Consider the following 12920-nt stretch of genomic DNA (forward strand, 5'->3'; position numbering starts at 1 on the left):
TTTAACATTCAAAAAACTAAGATCATGACATCCAGTCCCATCCACTTCATGGATAATAGAAGGGGAAAAAAGTGGAAGCAGTGACAGATTTTATTTTCTTGGGCTCCAAAATCACTGTGGATGGTGACTGCAGCCACAAAATTAAAAGACATTTGTTCCTTGGACAGAAAGCTGTGACAAACTTAGCGTATTAAAAAGCAGAGACATCGCCTTGCCAACAAAGCTCCACATAGTCAAAGCTATGGTTTTTCCAGTAGTCATGTACAAATGTGAGAGTTGGACCATAGAGAAGGCTAGGCGCCAAAGAATTTATACTTTTAAATTGTGGTGCTGGAGAAGACTCTTGAGAGTCCCTTGGACTGCAAGGAGACCAAACCAGTCAATCCTAAAGGAAATCAGACCTGAATATTCATTGGAAGGATTGATGCTGAAGCTGAAGTTCCAATACTTTGGCCACCTGATGGGAAGAGCCGATTCATTGGAAAAGACCCTGATGCTGGGAAAGATTGAGGGCAGGAGGAGAACAGGACGACAGAGGATTAGATGGTTAGATAGCATCACCAACTCAATGGACATGAATTTGGGAAAACTCTGGGAGATAGTGGAGGACAGAGGAGACTGGTGTGCTACAGTCTATGGGGTCACAAAGAGTCAGACATGACTTGGCGACTGAACAACAATAACAAATTCAGAGTACAGAAAGAACTCATACTACTCCAGAATAAGACAAACTAACTCAATTTTAAAGTGGACAAAGAGGAATTCCCTGGCAGGCCAATGGTTAGGACTTGGCACTTTCTGGGGAACTAAGATCCCTCAAGCCTTTGGGTGTGGCCAAAAACAAAGCGAACAAAGGATTTGAACAGTCATTCATCCAAAGACAACATATAGATGGTCAATAAAAGATGCTCGTCATCTAGTCATCAGGGAAACTCAAGTCAAAACCACAACATGATCTTACTGCACACCCACTAAAATGGCTATAATTAAAAAGACAAAAAAAAAACAGACAATAAGTATTGGGCAGGATGTGGAGACACTGGAGCCTGTGTACCCTGCTGGCAGGAGGATAAAATGGCACTGCTAATTTGGAAAGCAGTCTGGTGGTCCATCAATATACTAAACATAGACTTACCACAGAATCCAGCAATTCTACCCCCAGATACAGATCCAAGAGAAATGAAAATACATGTCCACACAAAGCCCTGTACACAACCCTTCATCACAGGTTTATTTACACTGGCCAAAAAAAGGAAACAACCCAAATGTCCATTGATTGCTGAATGGACAATATAAAATATGACCAAACGGTATTTGGCAATAAAAAGCGCATGAACCTCAACACCATCAGGCTCAGTGGAAGAAGTCAGACAAAACGATCACATATTGTACTGTTCTTCAGTTACGGAATGTCCCAAAATGGCAAACTCATAGAAACAGAAGTTAGATTAGTGGTGCAGAGGCTCGGGGGAGGGGCAGCGAGCCCCCCAACCTCCACCCTGGAGTCTCTTGTATGGGAAGAAGGTCTGGTGGGCTGCCTTTAGTTCTCCCAGCCTGGCTTCTGTGAGCCTGTGATCTGGGGCCCACCAGAAGACCCAGTTGCAATCCAGGTAGGGCTGTGTCCAGGGGTGTAGGCAGAGGATAGCTAGGGTATAGGCAGTGATGTGGAATGGGCCGTCGGGGGTGGGGATAGGTGTCTCAGACCCCACCCCACCCCACAGCCACTCTGGGGACACAGGCCAGGAGAAGACCAGTGCTTCTGCACAGCAGCAGCACCAGGGCCCAGGGCAGCACACGCAGGCCCCCTCCACCGCAGCAGGACCCTCCTCCCACGATGAGCCAACCAGGCAAACACGCCCTGTGTCCCGCCTGTGCATCTGGCCTGGAGAGGCCAGCCTCTGCAGCCCTCAGCAGGCCTTAGGCACCCTTGGAAGCTCAGCACCCCGCCCCAAAGCCGGGGTGCTTTGAACTGACCACACCCACTGAAAGTCTGGGCCCTGAAATCCAGTACAGTTGTCCCCACGTCTGCACGATCTGCATCCACAGAGTCAACCAACATGGACGGAAAACACTCCCTCCAAAATTCCAGAGAGTTCCGAAAAGAAAACTTGATTTGCGACGATTTGCACAGCATTTACATTGTGCTGTGCTGTGCTTAGTCGCTCAGTCATGTCTGACTCTTTGCGACTCCATGGACTATAGCCCACCAGGCTCCTCTCCAGCTCCAGGCTCTTCCAGGAATACTGGAGTGAGTTTCCATGCCCTCTTCTAGGGGATCTTCCCAACCCAGGGCTCGAATCCAGGTCTCCCGCATTGTAGGCAGACTCTTTACCACCTGAGCTACTAGGGAAGCCCAAGTTTACATTGTAGTAGCTGTTCTTAGTAACCTAGAGATAGATAGTTTGAAATCTAAGGAGGATGTGTGTAGGTTATAGGAAATACTCCAGCATTCCATATGAGGAACTGGAGCATCCATGGACTTTGGAATCCTGGATGGGTGGTCCCAGACCCGATCCCCTGTAGAGTCCCAAGGACAACTAAATAAACACAGCTCCCACTCAAAAGGAAAAATTCTTTCCTACTTTCATCTCAATCCTCATTCACCAACCCAACAGAATAAAAACCCTCCCCAGACAGTCTCAAAAGCACACTCCCCATTGGACACTAAGAAAGTTAACAAGGGACAGGGAAAATTAGCTACAAGAAAAGCAAAGCTTGTATGAGAAATAATCTGGTGCGTGTGATTGCCCTAGCAGTGAAAATAAATGAATAAAGGTGACTCTCAGCATCACACGGGCAGCCGGCAGCGGCTGAGAGTCTGGTCCTGAGGCCGTGAATCCTGCTGGGTCTGTCCTGCCCCACAACCCATAAACCTATGTTCCCAGGCAAATGGGGCGCCTGAAGGCCCGGTCTGGAGCGGAGTGCAGGGCGTCCTTCAAGAGCAAGTGTCGGAGCCCACAGGTGGGACAAGCGCGTGTGGAAGGGTAAGGAGCGGCCCAGCACAGAAACAAGGCTGATCAAACAGTAAGCTTATTAAGGAGCCTGATTTCTCACAGCAGTGAGGAAGGAGTCACACATGTGGAGAGGGAGAAATCTAGAAAGTATCCTAGGGGGAATTGGAGTCAGAGCTGTCAGGATGAACCTGTGGTTTTCAACAAGAAAGTCCAGGTGTGTGTGCATGTCACATACATGTGTATTGAAAGGCTGGGAGCACGTCCACACTAGATCCAGGGGTGGCTCCAGGCCCGAGGCTGGGAGAGCTCAGAGAGTCACACACACCTCAGAAGGACACAATTGCCAGCACTGGTAGGTCCCCCTATCCAGCAGAACAATCTTAGCATCAAAATAATGATTATAATCCACTGGATTAAAATAAACTGTGAGTCTATTCAGAGATCAATAAAAATGAAGAAATTGGTGGTTTGAGGAAGAATTCGTCATTTCCCCCCAAAGTAACTGGGTTGGCCAAAGAGTTTGCTTGGGTTTTCTGTAAGGTGTTAGGGTTAGTGGAAAAACCCAAATGAACTTTTGGCCAACCCAATACTTATTCATTGCAAAGGGGAAAGTGTTGTTGCAGCTAGAGAGACACTGGGATGGCAACACCCAACCTGGGGAAAGAGCTACAGTGGGCGTCGCCAAGAGCAAGTCTTGCCTGACCTAGACCAACACACTTTGTGGTCCCGAGCCCACTATTGAGACGCTGTTGAGGACCAGACCACCCAAGTGATGGTGGTTCTAGAGAACTTCTTCATTGGAAACCCCTCTGGGTGATGGGCACAGGTTGGCAGATATACCTCCAGTGAGTCAGAAAAAAGTTTGTCCTATATCTGAAAAGTTTTCTGTGAATTTGAGATGGTTTCAAAAAACATCTGGGACTTCCCTGGTGGTCCAGTAGCTAAGATTCTGAGCTCCCAAAGCAAGGCGCTCAGGTTTGATCCCTGGTGAGCGAACTAGACCCCATGTGCCACAACTAAAGATCCCATGTGCTGCAACTAAGACTCAGCACAGCTAAATAACTAAATATTTTTAAAAATAACATGGTTGGGGGTGAGATTTCAGTAACAGGCAGTCAGTGGAGGCTTCTGTGATGAGAGCTTGAAGCTGAACCCCAGGGTCTCCTCAGAGCCCTTCAGCTTCCCAAGTCCTAGAACTGTTCCTAGAAGAAATGTCCTGGGTCAAGGCTGTCTTCTCAGCACCTGCTGGAGAGCCGGGGACAGCCAGGGCAGGGTGGGCCCTTAGGGGAATCTGACAAGCCTGGAAATCCAAAAGGGAGTAGCACCCTTGCCCTGGTCACTGCAGGTCCTGGGCCGGGAGCTGGCGGGTGGGGTGCCTGGCGCCCCTAGGAGCGCTGACCTGGGTAGCCCCTCCTCCTCCCCCTTCCCCACCCCCTTCTCTGCTCCAGGCCTGTCTGTGACCTGGTTTCCAGGGTCTGGAGGCAGCACTGGTGTACCACCCATCGGATCAGCTTTTGGCAGGAAATGCAAACAGGACTGATGGGGAAATGAGGGCAAGTTTTGCTCTTTTTCTTTCTTCTTTTTTTTTGCTGGAATTCAGAGAGAAGTAAAATGAAGACTTGCTGAGTGGAGCAAAGACAGACCTGCTTTTGCTGAGTTTAGGTGAAAATGAGAGGAGAGAAGTGGGGGCAGGGGAGTCGGCAGTTCCATCGCTCTGCACGTTTCTCATTATTTTGCTTCTAAATCAGCCTCGCTGGTGCTTTCTCTATTCAATAAAAGCCAAACGCAAGCCACGTCCCCTAATCTCTCCAACAGCAGCTCACTGCTGAGAAAATAATATAGATGTAACTTCCAGCATCGTACACTTTCTTTTCCATTTATATGCAAATAGTGACCTTTCACCCAGGCTGTCTCAGAAGTGTTTCCTTAAAAATGCAAATAGCATGTTGCAGGCTTACTGTGGCTGAGTCTTTCTTATATGATTATTATTATTTCTTTTAAACTTACCCACGCTGTAAAAACAACAGCTAAACAGCCGGGCAGTAATGATGACTTTTCAAACCCCATCACAGGACTGGCTCTCCAGGCGGCCTGTCAGGGAGCCTGCCAGCAGGGGACGGCCCCCAGATGATGAGGGGTGGGGACCCTCGCAGCCGCAGGGCGGGCTGAGTGTCCTGGAAGAGGCACAATGGTGGGAGCCAGGACTCGGGCGCCCGGGCAGGTGCAGGGAGCAGGAGCGTGGGCGGCAGGCTGCCTGCTCCAGGCAGGCGCACAGGATTTCTCAGAAAGCCTCCCCACACAAACGGAGTTCAACACCAGGGGTCAGGACGAGTGATCCCGACCTCAACCTCCATTCGGGCCCACACACCTCACCCACGGACGAGGAGTCAGGGGCAGGCAGCTCATGGGGAGCTCTCTGCCCTCCCTCAACCCCCGAGGCCAAGAAGAATGACCAGGACAGGGGGCTGGAGAAGCCCAGGAAACAGGCACAGCACAGCTACTCGGTGCCTGGGGGTGCTGCGCTGGGGGCCTCTCCCCGCTCCCCTGACCCACTGACCAACCAAGTCTGGATGCACGCCGGGGAGGAGCCAGGGAACGTGTCAGTCATGGCCTGTGCCCACCCACAGTTCCCAGAGTCCCCTGAATATCCCCTGTAGGAGTCAGAACTGTCTGGCCCAGAAGAGGGAAAATGGCCATTTCCCCCTTTCTGGGAACCACACTTTACTTAGGCTCTTGCAGTTAACTCGACTAGAACGGGCTCTCATTGTACAAACAGAATAAAACCAAGCTGCTCCAGGGTCCCTTGAGGCCTGTCTTTGCCCTGGCTCATGTCCAATTCAGAAGGAGAAGGGACCAGGCAGGAGGGTGGGAGGTCCAGGCAGCTCCGGGGCCTCACAGTCAGAGGGAGGAGTTTCTGACAGCAGTCCACTCTCCTTCTCCCACACCCATCCCTCTAACTCCAGACTGGAAGCACTGCTGTCTGGGGGAGGAGAGCGAGCCCAGGGGGGCTGACATCGTAGCCCCAGCCCCAGGGCTCAGAGTGGCCCCCCGTGCAGTGGCTGGTTTTCGGTGTAGGCCTGACCAGCAGAGACGCCCACCTATCCGCCTCCTGCACTGCTCAGGGACAGCCCCCTCTCCTGCCTTTAAGTGAGAAATACCAGGGGGCTGCACACACTAGCTTCCCAGTTTGGATGGGCACGCATAGCCCACAGGGCACCAACAAGGCAGAATGTGGACAGCACGCAAACCACGCCGACCAGAGGCAGCCGCCTCCAAAGGGCTCTGGGCAGTGAGGGGTCCATCACCGGGAGGGGGCATGATGGGGTGGGAAGAGCCCCTCCAGGCCCTGTGCCCCCCACCCCCACCCTCGCGCTGACACTCATGCTCAGGAGCTGTCGGGATGCTCTCTGGGACCGCATCAGGGCAGGAGTGGGACTCTGACTGTCACAGCAGAGCCCATTCCGGGTGCCCCAGACACCAGAGGTGCAGGCTGAGCATGACAGCGCAGGCCTCCCACTCCACGCAGCAGGTTCTGAACCCAGAGACGGAACGTGTGACTTGCAGCTGGCTCAGGGAAGCCAGGACCCAGAAGTCCTCACTTGTGCCATTACACACCACTTTGGAGCCTTTGAGGGGGCTAAAAAGTTTGCTAGCTGCAATTCAAGGTCAAATCCAACCCGCCTTTTCTCTCCCTTTGGACTGAGGTACTGACTTCGGGTCTCCATGGGTTTCTCTGCCAGCTTCAGTGGCATTTCCGGAAGCATCAGAGCCTCAGGATGACGGAAGGCGGGTGAGCTCACAGCTCCTCACGACGCTCACACATCATGAAAAGTGCTGCTTTATGTGTGTTGGGGGAGGGGACCTCACAGCTAACCTGCTCTGGTGCAAAATGAGACCTCAGGAAGCTAGGGTTGGGGGCTGGGCTTCGTGAAATAAAAGGAGATACACAAAAATCTAAGTTATTTAGCCAGAACACAACCAGATCACTAAAAGGTAATAACAGAAACACCCCCTCTAGGGTGGGGAGGGAAGAGGGAGGGGGATTCACGATGGGGGGGATACATGTATACCCATGGCTGATTCATGTTGATGTATGGCAAAAACAATCACCATATTGTAACTATCCTCCAATTTAAAATAATTAATAAATTTAAAATACTAAAAAGAAGGGTAAATAATAATAATAATAATAAAGAAATAAGAAAGAAACACCCCTCAGCATGGACAACAGAGACTAACTTTCCACCCTGGCTGACAGCACATCCACTCAGATTGTGGAGGGAAAACTCAGAAGCAGACCCTTAAGTAGCTCTTCTTCCCACCTGGATTCAGAACCGTCCCTGGCTGTGTCCAGCCCAGCACTGACAGCCCAGGGCCTGAGTTTATAAGGGCACCCAGGCCAGTACCCGTGTGTGGGCCAGAACCAAGTGCGGGGACACTGCCCGCTGGGCACCCCCAACCTGGTGGCCTGCAGGCCCCCCTCCAAGGCAGGTGGGAACACCCGCAAGGCTGATGCAACACGATAGCAGAGGTGTTTCAACAACGAAACACTTAGGGCATGACTGCGGCTCTTGGGAGGAACACCAAGAGACCAGCATGGCATCTGTTTGGGGCTGAAAGAGGAGCTGGAGGTGAAAGGAGACAGGAGATGGGCCAGGGGTCTCCGCGTGGCCTGGATGGGGGATGGAGAATCAGGTTGGAAGACAGACTAAGGACATCTCGCAGGCAATGGGGAAGCACCAAGAAGGGCAGTGAGGGCCAGTGTGGTCCGGATGGCCTCCTGGGAGGTCTAGGGTCCTGGGAAGTCAGGCTGTGCAGATCTGGAATTTGTATGAGACGCTGCACAATTACATGTGAAAATCACTGGTTAGCAAACCAATGTACTGCTTAGCAGAGTCCAGTGAGCAAACAGGCTGTTCTGAACCATTGGGTCTGGGAGCCCTAGGACAGTCACTGTCCCCGAGCACCTCAGTTATGTCACAGGTCAGCTCTGAGTCTGTGAGATGCCTCCTGGCAGCTCCTTCACTCAGAAACCACTGGGCAGCCCATGCGGACAACAGTGGCAGAGCCACTTTATACCCTGAAGTCAAGTGAAGACTCCAGAGACTCAGCCTGATGTGCAGGAAGCTGGGTCACACCTGGGCCTGCACCTCAGGGTGTCTGACTGGCTAGGACCATGGAAAGCAGGCACGGGAATGAGGAATAAGAGCAGCAAGCTCCTGCCCCCTTGGACAGAAGCTGGACCCTTCCCCTTTCCAGGGGCAGGAGGGCCCTGGGTCTGGAGTCTGAGCTGAGAGAGATGGGGGCGCTGAGTGCAGGCCGAAGGGAGGGCAGCCCGTCCAGCCTGGAACCCTGGGGAGCTCTCTCTCACGCTGCTGCTTTAGTGTGGAGTTTTTAGGCCACGAAACGGGAGAAAAGAAGAGGCCCCAGGTGGCTTCCACCAGAGCCCTCAAACCCACGTCAACCGGGATCAAGGTGTGAAGCCAGGCGTGAGGGCTTGTCTGGCGGCAACTCAGCCAGATGGCACGCCCGGATGGACACACGCCTCTCCCTGCCCACCACCCTGAACCCCGCGGTGCCAAGGGCCTGTCCCCGGCACACCCCACATGCACACGGCCCTGCTCCCAGTCTGCCATCCCGAGAAACCCCTCACATCAGGCATGTCCACACAGGCCCACGTGGCCCCTCCAGGTGCCTGAGCAGCGGAAGGGGTCCTGGGGTCTCAGAGCGCCAGACCTCGGGCAAGGGCTCTGGCCCTCCATCCGGGACTAATCCTGATGGAGGCAGGTTACACCTCCTCCTCCTTTCAGTGCATCTGGTTAAAACAACACTGCATTTACAAACAATAAATAAAAATGAAAGAGGGAAGGAGGATGGACATCTAGATGCCGGCTCTGACAAGAGGGAGGCCGACCAAGAGAACTGTGCTCCCTGCTGGCGAGCAGTCTCCGCTCTGCTCTCTCTGGAGCCAGCCTAGAACTCGTCTGAGAGCAAAGCCTTTGTAAGTCAGGTGGAAAACGCCTCCCGGTTTGTTTTGAGGGTTTTTTAAACAACATTTGGGGGAAATTCAGCCATCTGTGAAAAACAGAATGTACACTGAGGACCCCAAAGCCTGGCCAGCACCCAGGAGGGGCCTGAGAGGGCGGCGGGGTCTCCAGGGAGCAGGGCAGGCATGGGGGCAGCTCAGGGCACTGCTCGCACTCCCGAGAAACAGCGTTTTCCACCCAGGCTGACCAATCTCCTGATGACGCCCGCTCCCAAAGACTGTCCCTGTAAAATTCCTGTTAAACTACCTCTGTAGACAACCAGCTTCTGGTTTATTCATGAGTGAGCGTACATGGAAGGAGGAGACAGGAGGGTTGGGAGCTGGGTCGGGGGAGGGCCCCTGGCCAGGCCCCCCTCTCAACTCTCGGGTCCAGCTTTCCACAGGGTAACAGCCAGCAAGAAGTGGGTCTAGAGGGGTCTTCCAAGCCCAGGATGGCGTTTCTCTCTCCAGCAGCCGAGGCTCACTGGTCGCCCAATCACCTTCTTTGAAGAAGTGGGGTCAGGTGACAGGGCAGCCCCTGCTCTCCCAGGAGCCACCCTGGGCCCTGCTTCTCTGTCCACTCCAGGCCTAGTGCTGACCTGGGTGTTCTGGTTGCTCCGGGCCCCCCTCCCTAGCTCAGGCCATTGGAAGAGAGGGAGGGTGTGAGCAAACTCTCCCTCACTCTCTCTTCACCAGAGCGGAAGTGCCTCAGCCCCCACCAGTCATCAGGGCAGCAGCCGAAGGCCTAGGGGCACCTCTCACACGCTCTCAGTCTGCAGGTCCCTCATCCTGCCCTCTCTGCCCAGTGCCTGGCCGTGCGAATCAGCATTCCAAACCATGCAGCCATCACCCAGGCCGGGCACCACCAGCAGGGGGGTGGGCTGCACACACACACACCCCAGGCCCCCCTAGACCAGTTCCCAGAGTTGGCTCAGACCCCCAGTGCCCCCGCTCCATCACACAGAGTCACCCGGGTCCTTGTGGGCACATTTGATGACTCCAGGTCAGAAGAGGACAGGGGTCCAGAGAGGAAGGCCCCTGACTCCAGGCAGCATCAGAGAGAACACCCACCCCAGCCAAGGCCAGGGGACAGGCCAAGCTTCACGCAGAAAGGGTGGCTGCAGGTCAGCTCTCTGGTGGGGTCTGAGTGCCCAGAGCACGCTCCTGTGCCAGCACTCTCTCTACTGGCCTCTCCCTGACGCCTCTGGGCACAGACAGGACTTTCCAGGATAATCTTCTGTGACCCCAGGGACAGAGCTTCTTCACAACCCCAAAGACTCTGCCCGTTGTGTGGGGGCATCTCAGAGCAGGTCCTCCTCCCTTAGGTATCAGAAGCATTCAGGGTGACAGGTGACCGCTGCTCCTGCCAGAACCTTCCAAGAGAGTCTGGAGCATCGGCTCCCAGTATTTGGGGCTGCCTCCAGACCTGTGGGAAATGCCTGAAGTCACAAGGACCACTACATCCCCCCTTGCCCCGCCTACTTAGGTAGCCCCTCTGCCCTGGGTGAGTTCCCATGCCCGTGTCTAGGGCCATCATTCAAAAGGGCCAGAACCCAAGGAGTTGCAGCATACAAGGCCTCCATGGCCAGCTCTGAGGCTCCGCTCAGCCCCTGGATCAGCAGACACCCTTGTGAGTACCCAGGAGGTGGGGGCCCCCATCTCCAGCTCTGCAGGACAGAGGGGTCATGAAGCTACTTCCTTCTCTTTGCAAACAAACTGTCCTGTAAACCCTAAGCAAGCCTCCTCTGCATAGCCAACAACTCCGGTCCAGCCCTCCCCACTGGCACCACAAAACTCCAATTGCCGCTCTCCCGTTCTTTTGTTTACCATTAATCAGCAGGGCCATATGGAAAGATGTGAGAGTCACAGCCACAGGGCCAGGGCGGGGAGATCTGGTGGTGAGGAACCTGGGCCTCTCCCCAGCACCCGCCCAGCCTCCCTGGGTCAGGAGGCCAAGTCCAGGCACATCCTCTCACCCAAGACTGAGGCTCGCCTCCTCCAGGTTCGCCCCAGTGCTCTCCTGCCTTTTGTTCACTCAGCCACTAGCCTCAGTCCTCAGGTCTCTGATTTTTTTCTTTTAACCACCGGAGCAAAATTTCTCAACTCCCTCTCCCAAAAGGATAACAATCACAGCCGTTATCGCCATTAAAGTGACACAGTCTGATGGCCCAGGACTGAGCCCATACCCTGCTACCAGACCCTCCTCTCAGAGGTTTTGTCTCAGAAATTAAAGCCCAACTTTACCAGCCAATGATGTCCCTGGATGCAAAGGTAATGCCGAGAGCAGAGAAGCCCTCTGTGACTTAAAAGGAGCAACTCTCGCGACAAGGGCACGCCACACCATAACCCAGGAGCTGCTGGCGGCTTGTTTATCTTCCTGATTCACAAAGAGGAAAGTGAATCCAGCGGACAAAGTCCACGGCCCAGAACACATCACCCTAGAGGCAAAGGCATCATATCTTTCAAGGCTCACACAGACTTCTTGGCTAAGCCTGATTTGTAGTTTTAAACACAAAAATCCAGTTACTAGCGCCATAAACAAACACACTCGTGACCCCGATCACATAGCGAGAAAAGGAGCCTAAGGGAACAGTGCATCTATCCCACAGACACGCACCCTTAAGTTTAGAAATACGTGACACGCAAAGACAGGGCGCTCACATGACCATCTCTACTCCGTCTTGGGTGGGGGCACAAACGCGGTCCGGCGGCGTCCCCGCTGCAGAGCGGTCTTCTGCCTAAGGAGCCAGCATTCTCCCAGGGAACCCAGCTGCCAGGTCCCCTGGCTGCAGATACATCTGTGTTCCTCTTCCAGAAAAGCACATAAAGTTTTCGTCTCAACACCAGGTCCCCCAATGTCGTTTCTGTCAGACGCACAATGTGTTCACTAAATTCTCGGAGAAGCCAAGCGCGTGAGCAAGCCAAGGAGGGACAGAGAACACGGAGGAAAACAGCCGCCGGCAGACCCAGGAGGAAGAGAAAGCCTCGGTCCAACAGAGCGGCTTTAAAAAGCCATCCTCAGACCTGTTCTTCCAGCAAAGAAAGCCTTCATCTTAGAAATTAACTCTGCGCGCGCCCTCTCCCCGTCTCCACCCGAGGGGAAAAGCCAAGCACTGGGCATCTGCCTTTGTCAGCAAAAGAACATAACATTGACTTACCTTTCCCCACAGCTATTGTCTGTCCTCTTTCAAAATGACATCACGGAAAGCAATCATGAAATTTACATGGGGGGTGCGGATGGACGGGAGGAGAGGCGAGGCGGCTGCCTCGCTTCCAGCGGTCACATGTGGGGAAGCCTGTGTGCGGGTTTCAATTAAATATCTTCTCCCTTTAGTGTGCGAACTCCTAAGCCAGCTGAAGGCGACGTCTCATTTACTTAATGACCGCTCTCATTAGCAGCGGTGGCACGGGCTGGCGGAGAGACTCCTTTGTAAATACGCTACCCATGAACCCTTGGGGCTCCAATATATCTGTTTACTCTCCGAGGTGAAATAAATTTACAGTATAGCATCAGAAAGATGGATCTGCTGACGGGGAGCGAGAGGTGCCCAGGCCCTCAGAGCCCCTGTCTCCTGCTCCAAGCCTCAGCCAGCAGAAGGTGCCTGCGTTTGCCCACACTGATTCATAATTAATATGCAGCACGATTTGGAGTTTTTTATGCAAAACACACAAAAGGGCAGTACACGTCACAACCACCAGGCTCACCCCCCTCTGCTTTCTCCACCAGTGGTTCAGTCCAATAATTCCTAATAGCAGCAACCGGAATGACAGATGCCCTGGGTTAGCACGGCTGCAGCGAAAGTACTTTACAATATTTATTGGTGGTTAGGAATATGACCTACCATCATAAAGAGCGGACTGCAGAATTTATTACTCAGATGAGCCAGGAGGGGTGCATAGTGGCTCATCTGCATATCTAAGTATCAGTGACTTAAATGGAT

At 53.4% G+C, this 12920-nt stretch overlaps 1 protein-coding gene across 1 annotated transcript in view; it reads right to left on the bottom strand.

Moving 5' to 3' along the window:
* Positions 1–12318, bottom strand: part of MYT1 (myelin transcription factor 1) — a 61931-nt gene extending 49613 nt beyond the window's left edge. Inside the window, exon 1 of the mRNA XM_061125783.1 lies at positions 12138–12318. The gene's annotated coding sequence lies outside the window, so the exon portion shown is untranslated. The remainder of the gene's footprint in view (positions 1–12137) is intronic.
* Positions 12319–12920: the final 602 nt, after the last annotated feature.

The sequence above is a fragment of the Dama dama genome, chromosome 23 (assembly GCF_033118175.1).
Source record: "Dama dama isolate Ldn47 chromosome 23, ASM3311817v1, whole genome shotgun sequence".
NCBI lineage: Eukaryota > Metazoa > Chordata > Mammalia > Artiodactyla > Cervidae > Dama > Dama dama.